This window comes from Sapajus apella, unplaced genomic scaffold (assembly GCF_009761245.1).
Source record: "Sapajus apella isolate SASKATOON/1434 unplaced genomic scaffold, GSC_monkey_1.0 scaffold134, whole genome shotgun sequence".
Classification (NCBI taxonomy): Eukaryota; Metazoa; Chordata; class Mammalia; order Primates; family Cebidae; genus Sapajus; species Sapajus apella.
This window is the reverse complement of record NW_022437074.1, coordinates 1,624,948-1,633,724: the sequence shown is the minus strand read 5'-3', so window position 1 is coordinate 1,633,724 and position 8,777 is coordinate 1,624,948. Positions and strand designations below refer to the sequence as shown.

The following is an 8,777-nucleotide window of genomic DNA, read 5'->3' as shown; positions in this document are numbered from 1 at the left end:
AGGCACTGGAAGTGGGTGAGCTTGCACAGTTTTTTCCGCTTTGTCAAAGAAGGCAGCTGCACTGACAGCCCATCCACTGACAAGTGCAAATTAGAAAAAGGACCACTTCCTCTGGACATTTTACTCCCATCAGTTAAACATTTCCTGTTGTAAGTGTTAGTCTGTTTGGGCTGCTATAAAAAATGCCATAAATTGGGTGGCTTATAAACTATAGAACTTTGTTTCTAATAGTTTCAAAAGCTGAGAAATTCAAGAACAAGGTGTCATTAGAAAGTGGAAATTAGAATCAGGCACTAATCCTCTTCAAAGGCCTCACCTCCTAATACTATCATTTTGGGGTTATTATTTCAACACATGAATTCTGTGGTATGCCAACATCCAGACCACAGCAGTAAGCACACAAGTCTCTGGCAATTGTGAAGGGCCGTCAGTCCCAGGAACTGTGCAGTGCACAATCCGCGAGACCCTAAGTGGCAATGTGGAGTGGTAATCGCTGTTGCTGCTGTTCCATGGACCTGGCTGCTGGGGCAAGCCCCAATGTGACAGAGTCAATATGGCAAGAAGAACTAGACATCTGTTCCCATCCTTCAGCAGCAGTGCATCATAAATGGGTTACCAAAGTGACACCTGGTAATCCTGTGCTGGCCAGGACCTTCACAGGCACAAATCAGCCTTAAGCAGGTGTTGTCAGGCCCAACCATATGAACATTTGCAGGAATAATGAAGACTCAGGAATTAATGACCATAGAGGATGTGTGGACTCTACTGAATGCTTACCTTAGAAAAAAGGAGAGTTTGAAAATTAATAAGCTAAGAATTTGTTTCAATAACAGTAAGAAAAAATGGTCAAATAAACCCAAGATAAGGTGAGATAGGAAATAATAAAGAAGAAAACCAAGTGTTTTGGTTGATCATTGGGTCAACCAAGTGTTCCACAGAAAGACTTGTTTTTGTCTGTCTCTGTCTCTCTCAAGCACACATGCTCGATCTGAAAAAAGAACACACACTCACATTCTGGTAACCTGTGTCCCTGCGTATGGCAGGAAATTTGCAATCTCTGATCTACTTCCTGAAGTTTAAATGTAGAAAAACAGAAATGTCCATAAATATGAATGAAATTTCAGAGGCCAACTGCTTAAATTGATATCTGTTTGTTCCAGCAGACTAAGCCCCACCATGGCTTTTGAGCCGCTGTGCGCAGAAAGAAGATAGCACTTCATTTTCCAGGCCCAAGCAGGCCAGTACAAACACATGCCTCGTAAGATGTTAGTGAAGGCTGAAGCATTTTGCCATCTGGGCAGCATGGGTGGTGTGCTTTAAGTCTGGTGCTTATGTTTTTGGAAACAGAAATACCACCATCAGGTTGGCTGAGCTTTCCTCATGCTTTGTATTAGAAAGGGAGATAATAGATTAAAAGAGACAATGACAATTATAAGACAATTTCTGTGGGTTACTGCAATTCAACCCCCTGTAATAACACATCGATTTCAATGTTTCCCTTACACAAAGAATCCTCATATGTTGCTGACGGTAAATGATGCTCCAATATTCAGTCAATCTAGGCAAAAATAAAGACCACTAAGTGAAAGAAAGTCACGAAAGCTGAATTGGCCTCATGTAGAAATGGCTCAAGAGTTAAGAGAGGGAATACAGGCTAAAATAAAGATTAGAAAGGAAATCGTGTTTATTTAACCAGGGTCCATCTAGATGGTCTGAAGTCAGTACACAGCTCCCTGATTTGCATAACTTTTTCTCTTTGAGCCATAAGCAAGAGCTTTTCCAATATTCGAGGATAACCTCTGAATTCAAACAAATCATTCTTCTGACCTATGGTCAATCTTTCAGCCTCACACAGATGTCTCCCTTTATGTATAAGGAAAGAATAATCACATCACTCCAGCTCAGATGTTCACTTGGGATTAACTAATTTTTAAAGTGCTCTTCTTATAAGAGCCACGTCATGCAAAAGGGAAGTGGCTTATACATATAATACAGTAGTTTATGGAAAAAGTCTTCATCGTGTGGTGGAAAGAACACTCTTCAAACAGAGCACCCTGGATCCCAGTCCTGGTCTGACATGGTTTAGCAACAAGACCATGGATAACTCACAAAGACACTGAGGCTCAGTTTCCTCATCTATAAAGCAAAACATCTGTATCTAATGAGTTTATCTTTGCCAACTTACTATATGACTAATGCACCCATGTGTATTACATATGATAAATAGTGATATGCTTATTCCTTTCATATAGATAGAAGATAGATAACAGAAGACATTGATGAATGAAAGAAGATACAGATATGAATAAGTGATAGAGGATATAGATACATATAGTTGTGATAATATAATGTAGCATAGTTTTTTCCTAAAATGTGGTGACATAAAGAAATGTTTGACCTAAAGACTTCCCATTTTATTTAAAAGTATGAAATACATTGAAAAATATAATAATACTAAACTGAGCCAAAGCTGTTGCAACAGCTTTACAATTGCCTAAGTTAAAGTCATTTTCAAATAATTAAGCAGTCATTACGCATTAAAAAATAGAATCTTTGAAATATAGAATTGAATACATGATGCACTGAAAGTCATAAAATATTTGTGAATTAAAAAATACATAAAACAATGTAATGAATTAATCTTAAAATTTAACACATATTTATTTACTCATTTATTTAATAGGTATTCATGCAGCACCTACTGTATGTCAAATGTTGCTCTGGGGGTGCAATAAGGAATGAAAAAGAATAAGTCCGTGTGCTTTTGAGTTTGGAATCTGTAGCAACTGGAGATATCTGCTATGAAGCTAATGAAAGTAACATAAGGACATAAAGATAGGCGAGGAAAAACTATCATAGATGATGTGGCTATGCCCGTGTGGTTTTGCCAACCCCACGTCACCTGCACTGTCCTCCACATCCCAAAGACCAGATACTGGGAACATCTGCAGCTCTCTGGAAGTCTTTCTTTCCTGCAGGAGCATACGACATCTCCCAGGGGGGAGTCCAGGTCTTAGAGAGTTCATGCCCCCAGAAGTGATCGTCACCCAAAGACAGGAAGGGAGGTGGAGAGTAAAGTTCTAGCTTGCCCCCTGTAGAGAAAGGAAACTCTGAGAGGTGTGCTGGGCTCCCACTACTCCCTTGCTTGTTAACAAACCATGTCTTACCTTTCTCCTTTTCCCATCTCTGCTACAGAAGCTTTCTGAAAACACCTTCCAAGTAAAACTACTTGCCCCTCTAATCTTTGTCTGAGAGTGAGCTCCTGCAGAATCCAGAAAGGAAGGCCTCCCTGATGAAAGACTTGAGTCAAGTGAATGAGTCACACAGATACCTGGCATGTTCCCAGGCAGAAACCCTGGGGTGGGTGGGTGTGCAAGTAAGTATGTGGGGGACTGCCATGGACCCCATGGGAAATAACATGTGCACACTGGCTGGAAAGGGGAGGAGGAAACACAAAAGGGATACTGAGATAAATATAATTTAGAAATTGGAAGAACAGTAAAGGGAGAGATCAATACATGTGAGGATCAGAGAACCTTGCTAGGACAGTATAACATTGAAAATGTACATTGAAGAACATTGACAGGATAGAAAGCTATTTCAGGTAGAAGGAACCCATGAACAAAGACATGCAGAATGGAGCCCACAGAACTTGTCCAATCAGTAAAATGAAACAGAGAAAATTCATATTGCTTCATCTGCCCCAGCCTGCATGTAACTATTTTTGCTTTACTAAAGCTTTGTTAAGTAGTTTATTGAAGGTCATACTAATTGAGGGTACATAGCAAAAACTATGAGTGAAAGAAACAACAATTTTTTAAAGCAGCACTTGTTCTAGTTGAACAAACAAGCCATGCATTTGTGGAATATGGATATGCCAATAGATAGAAGACATAATGAGGAACTGCCTACCTGCCATGTTCCTGCAGAAATCCAAACGAAGTCGCCACATGGTGCATTCATACAAAGAGGTGAGTTTTGAGCTGGTTGTTGCTGGTCAACATGTTCCTATTTACCAATGCCTTCCTATTCTGTTCACAGATGAGGAAGCTTGGGTAGGAACCTTTGCACTGCCACCTCCTGGCCATGACCTTAGTGGTATCCATCTCTCTGTGTCTCATGTGTCTCATCTGTACATAGAGACAATCACTATAATGCAAACACACTGTTACCAAAACACCAGGAGTTCAGTCTATTTCCTGCTGCTCGCCCCACAGAAAGCCAGGGAAGAAATGTCACCATGTGTGGGAAAACAGAATTAGGGAGAGATAAGAAAGAGAAGTTGATCAACAGGAAGGAGGCGGTTGGCTAGGCAATTATGAGGGGGCGAGGGGTGTAAAATCTGCTGTCCAAATGCAGGGCTCTGATGAGTTCCAGCTCCTCGCTACTATCTAGAAGGCCTGATGGTTGGTTTCCTGAGAAAGAAACTCAGATAAGACAAACATAACTTTCTCAAGTTTAAGACTGGGAAGATCAGTTTCTACGTTTATTCAAAGAACCCATAAACATCAGTTCTATAGGATAATTGGGTCAATTTCAACATCATCTACCTCATAGCAGGCGCTCAATAAATGCTCACTATCATATGCTCTACCTCTTCTTCTTTTTTTCTCCTTTTCTTTCTTTTTCATTACTACTACCTGAATGCCTTTCCTTTCTAGAAGACACCACTTTTAGTTGTCCACCACAGCCTGATCTTGGCCTGCTGGTCAGAGGAGTGACACCTACTCTTCTAGTAGACAGCCACATATTTTCTTTTATTATAACTGACTTCTTGGAGATGCTTCTTTAATAAATCACTTTTCTTTTTGCAATCTACTCTCTGCTAACCTTCTATGGCAGGATCACACACACACATCCTTACTGAACATTCTAAAACACATATACATCCAGAAAAAGTATTAAAAGAATTAAAGAAAGGAATTATTTATCTGTAAAATGTGGATAGTAATAGCACATACTTCAGAATACTCTTGTGTTAAATGAATTAATGCAGGTAATACTTCAAATATGCCTGTCCCATAGTAAGTGTTAGGTGTTATCAACTTTATTATCCACTCATTTTAAGCTTAAATCAATGATTTTATCCCATAACTGGCTGCTTCTGTGGACCTCCAATTCAAGTTTATTAAGTGGTTATATTTACTTAAAAGTTGACATTGTAATTATAGGGGGAAATGGCACAGCTATAAAAAACACCCAAGTAGACCATTAAATCCACAGGATCTAGATTGGCAGAACAATTATCTTGTCCTTAAATGAACATTTTCTACCAGTTATAAAACTATCCTATCCACGTCCAATGTTTTTCATTCAATAGCTTTCATATTTCATCAATAGTTTTTGTGTTTTGTGTCATTGAATCGTATGTGTTTGTTAGATAAAATAGACAACTAACTAACACCCACATTTTCATTGTCATTAGCTGAGAAATTCAACTGAAAACATTTTTTTTTTCTGGAAGACTGCTCACTTTTAATATTCTTAATACTTTAACATTTATGCCTCTTGTAATTAGCAATATTTTAAAACCCACTGATGATTCAAATTTAAAAATGAACATGAGGCTTGATCTAAAAGCCAAAGCCTATAATTGGAAATAAATAGGTCTGAAGTTTTTATGCTCTTTGAAGATCCTCTTGAGGTTTCTCTCTAATCCACAGGAAAGGAAGTGTTGTTATCCATCCAGTTAGAAAGCATAATATCAAAACCAAATATAAAATAGTGATGTGTAGCAAATTCTAGTTAATCTGTGGGAATTTCTAACCCAGGACAACTTCCCACTATCTCCTACATTTCAGCCAATTCCTCCTGGATCTAAGTCGGGCATATCTCAGTTAACCTGTTTTCAATTTATTACTCAAGCTAACAACTACATTCAGAAGGGCTGATCTGCTGTAAAAACATAATAAATAAAATAAAATAAAATCTGATCTATTAGAGAGTGCTGGAGAAATTACTCTGAGATGATGTATTCTATTAGATCGTTCATTTCATTGTTCTCTTTTTGATGTTTAAATTAGAAATCTGATTAAAGGAGTAAAATATCTATAGAGTCTGCAGGTACCTATAATGTGGGTGGCCTTTTTAAAAGAGGCATTATAGAGCAAACCAAGTGAGGATTTCTCTTTTCAAGTTTGTGTGTGCACGCATGCACGTGTGCCATTTCAGAATTATAAATGGAATACATACACATTTTGAAATTAAAATTATAGAAAAATATTAAGAAGGAAAAGTCCTCTTGTATTAGACATGGCCTAAAACACCTTCTGTGCTCTGTTTCTCCTTCTTTTAGTATCTGCTGCATTTTAGTAGGGCACACTGAAGCCCAGCTCAAGACAGTCTTCTCTGGGATTTCTTGTAGATAGATGAGGGTATCCAGCTAGAAGTGATATATACCTTCTAAATCACATTTGTATAAGGAATCTATTTAGCCCCCTTCCCATAGCACATGTCACAGATTGGTGCAGTCCATCTGCTTTAAACAAATGGACAAGTATGATGCCCTCAGGAATGTTAGAAAAAGAGGGCTTCTAAATGAGCTTTAAGAGCACAGCCTCCTACCAGATCTAAACTGCAAGCTTGCTTCTAGACTATTATATGAAAAATAAACACCCTTCTGTTTTGTTTGAGCCACTACAGTATTGGCTTCTTCATTGCCATAGTTTATTCTCTAACTTACACATTGCTCTACATCCTTCTGTCCTAAAATGACCACACCTGTGCTTTTGATATTATACTCTCCAATATCTTTAAGTCCAATATTCAACTTAACAACAAGAACGGTTGAGATCTGACTTTCTCTCTTTCTCTCTCTCTCTTCTCTCTCTCATCTCTAGTTTTGCATTTTTTTGATAATTTAACATTTAATCCAATGTGTTCTGTGTCATTTCCAGTCATTACCCAATCATCATGTTCATCAGTATTCCAGGTCATCATTAAAATGACATTATTCACTGTCATTTAAAGGGTAATACTCAAGATCATTTAAGGACATCCATTAGTACTATATGATATTAATAATACCAATGCAGCATAAATTTGAGAACATTTTCTAAAAATGTATTCTAGGAAACAGAGAAGAAATATTAATCCCTTTAGTATTTCATAATTGTCCTATTCCTAATTCATTTTTTTCATGGCCATTGTAAATATTAACCATTTTTTCCAGTAAAGATTATGAATAATAACTGAGTTCATATTTCACTGAGGAATATTTATCATTTCTCCAGATAAAAGACTATCTTGCCTATGTACGAATTCTTGTACCACCACTATAGCCCCAAAATTCTACATACATGTTTGTACTTTCTGCCCTAATTTAATACTGCAGAAGATAGCAACAAAAATATCTGAGGTCATGTGTATTTCTTAAAAATAACTTGTTTCTTTTTCTTTTTCATTTTTTTTTCTTCCTACCAGGGCATTTGCATCGTATAACTCTTTCTCTTTTGTATTCAACTTAGGGTTCTCATTTTCAGGGGTTTGAAATATAATTAAGTTGTTAAATCAAAATACTCAGATACTTTTCAAGCTCAAGAAAGTTTCTTCTTTTATATAATTGCCTATGGCTTATCTCATCATTTTAGATTGGAGTTCCATTCTCTATCCTCCATGTCTATCATCTTCTCCTTTAATACTTTTTTTGCTCCATTTCAATCTTCCTGCCTCCCTTCTTCCATTACTAATTTTCTCTCTCTCTCACTCTTTTGCAACTTAAACATTTATTATCTCACAGATTTTGTGAATTGGGCATTTTAGAGGAACTTAGCTAGTTATTTCTACCTCACAGGATTGGCCAGGACTGCAGTATCTAAAGGTTTAGCCAGAGCTGGAGGATTCACTTCCAAAATGACTACTGGCAAAAAGCCTCAGTTCCTGGCTGGTTGTTGGAAGAAGGCCTCAGCTCTTCACCATGTGGACTTCATAGGGCAGCTTGAGTGCCCTTGGGTGCAGTAACTGACTTTTCTCAGAGCAAATGATCCAAGAGAAACAGTAAGGAGGAAACAAAAATAAATGCCTTTCATGATCTAGTCACAAAAGTCACAAACCATCTCTTCTATTATATTTTCTTTATTAGAAGTGGGTCACTAAGTCCAGCCTATACTCAAAGGAAAAGAAATTAAACCCAACTTCTTGAACCAAGAAGTACCAGAGGATTTGTAAGTATATTTTGAAACCACTACCATGAGTTATCAATTTTTTTTCTCTTATTCAATCCCATAGGTGAAAAAACAAACAGTATCTATCATGGTTTTTAGGTGCATTTCCTTATTATGTGTGAGACAATGTTTTTTAAAAAGAACCATTTGTACATATGTAAACTTTCTATTAATCACCTATATTGATTTTCCTTTTTTCTTTTTTAAATTGTACTTTAAGTTCTGGGGTACATGTGTAGATCTTGCAGGATTGTTGCATAGGTACACACATACCATGGTGGTTCTCTGTCTCCACCCCACCCCCCGTCATCTACATCAGGCATTTCTCCCAATGTTATGCCTCCCCAATCTCCCCATCCCCCACTGTCCCTCCTCTAGTTGCCCACACCCCCAACAGACCCCAGTGTGTGATGTTCACCTCCCCGTGCCCATGCATTCTCATTGCTCAACACCCGCCTATGAGCGAGAACATGTGTTCTTTCTGTTCTTGTGCCAGTTTGCTGAGAATGATGGTTTCCAGATTCATCCATATCCCTCCAAAGGACATGAACTCAGCCTTCTTTATGGCTGCATAGCATTCCGTGGTGTATATGTGCCACATTTTCTCTATTCAGT

General features: G+C 37.9%; 1 long non-coding RNA gene across 1 annotated transcript; it reads right to left on the bottom strand.

Annotated features, from left to right (window-relative positions):
* Positions 1-953: 953 nt before the first annotated feature.
* On the bottom strand, positions 954-3,997 carry LOC116539862. The gene is made up of 2 exons (XR_004264221.1): positions 3,913-3,997; positions 954-988 (listed from the first exon to the last, which is right to left on the bottom strand). It is a non-coding gene; the product is annotated as an uncharacterized LOC116539862 (long non-coding RNA).
* Positions 3,998-8,777: the final 4,780 nt, after the last annotated feature.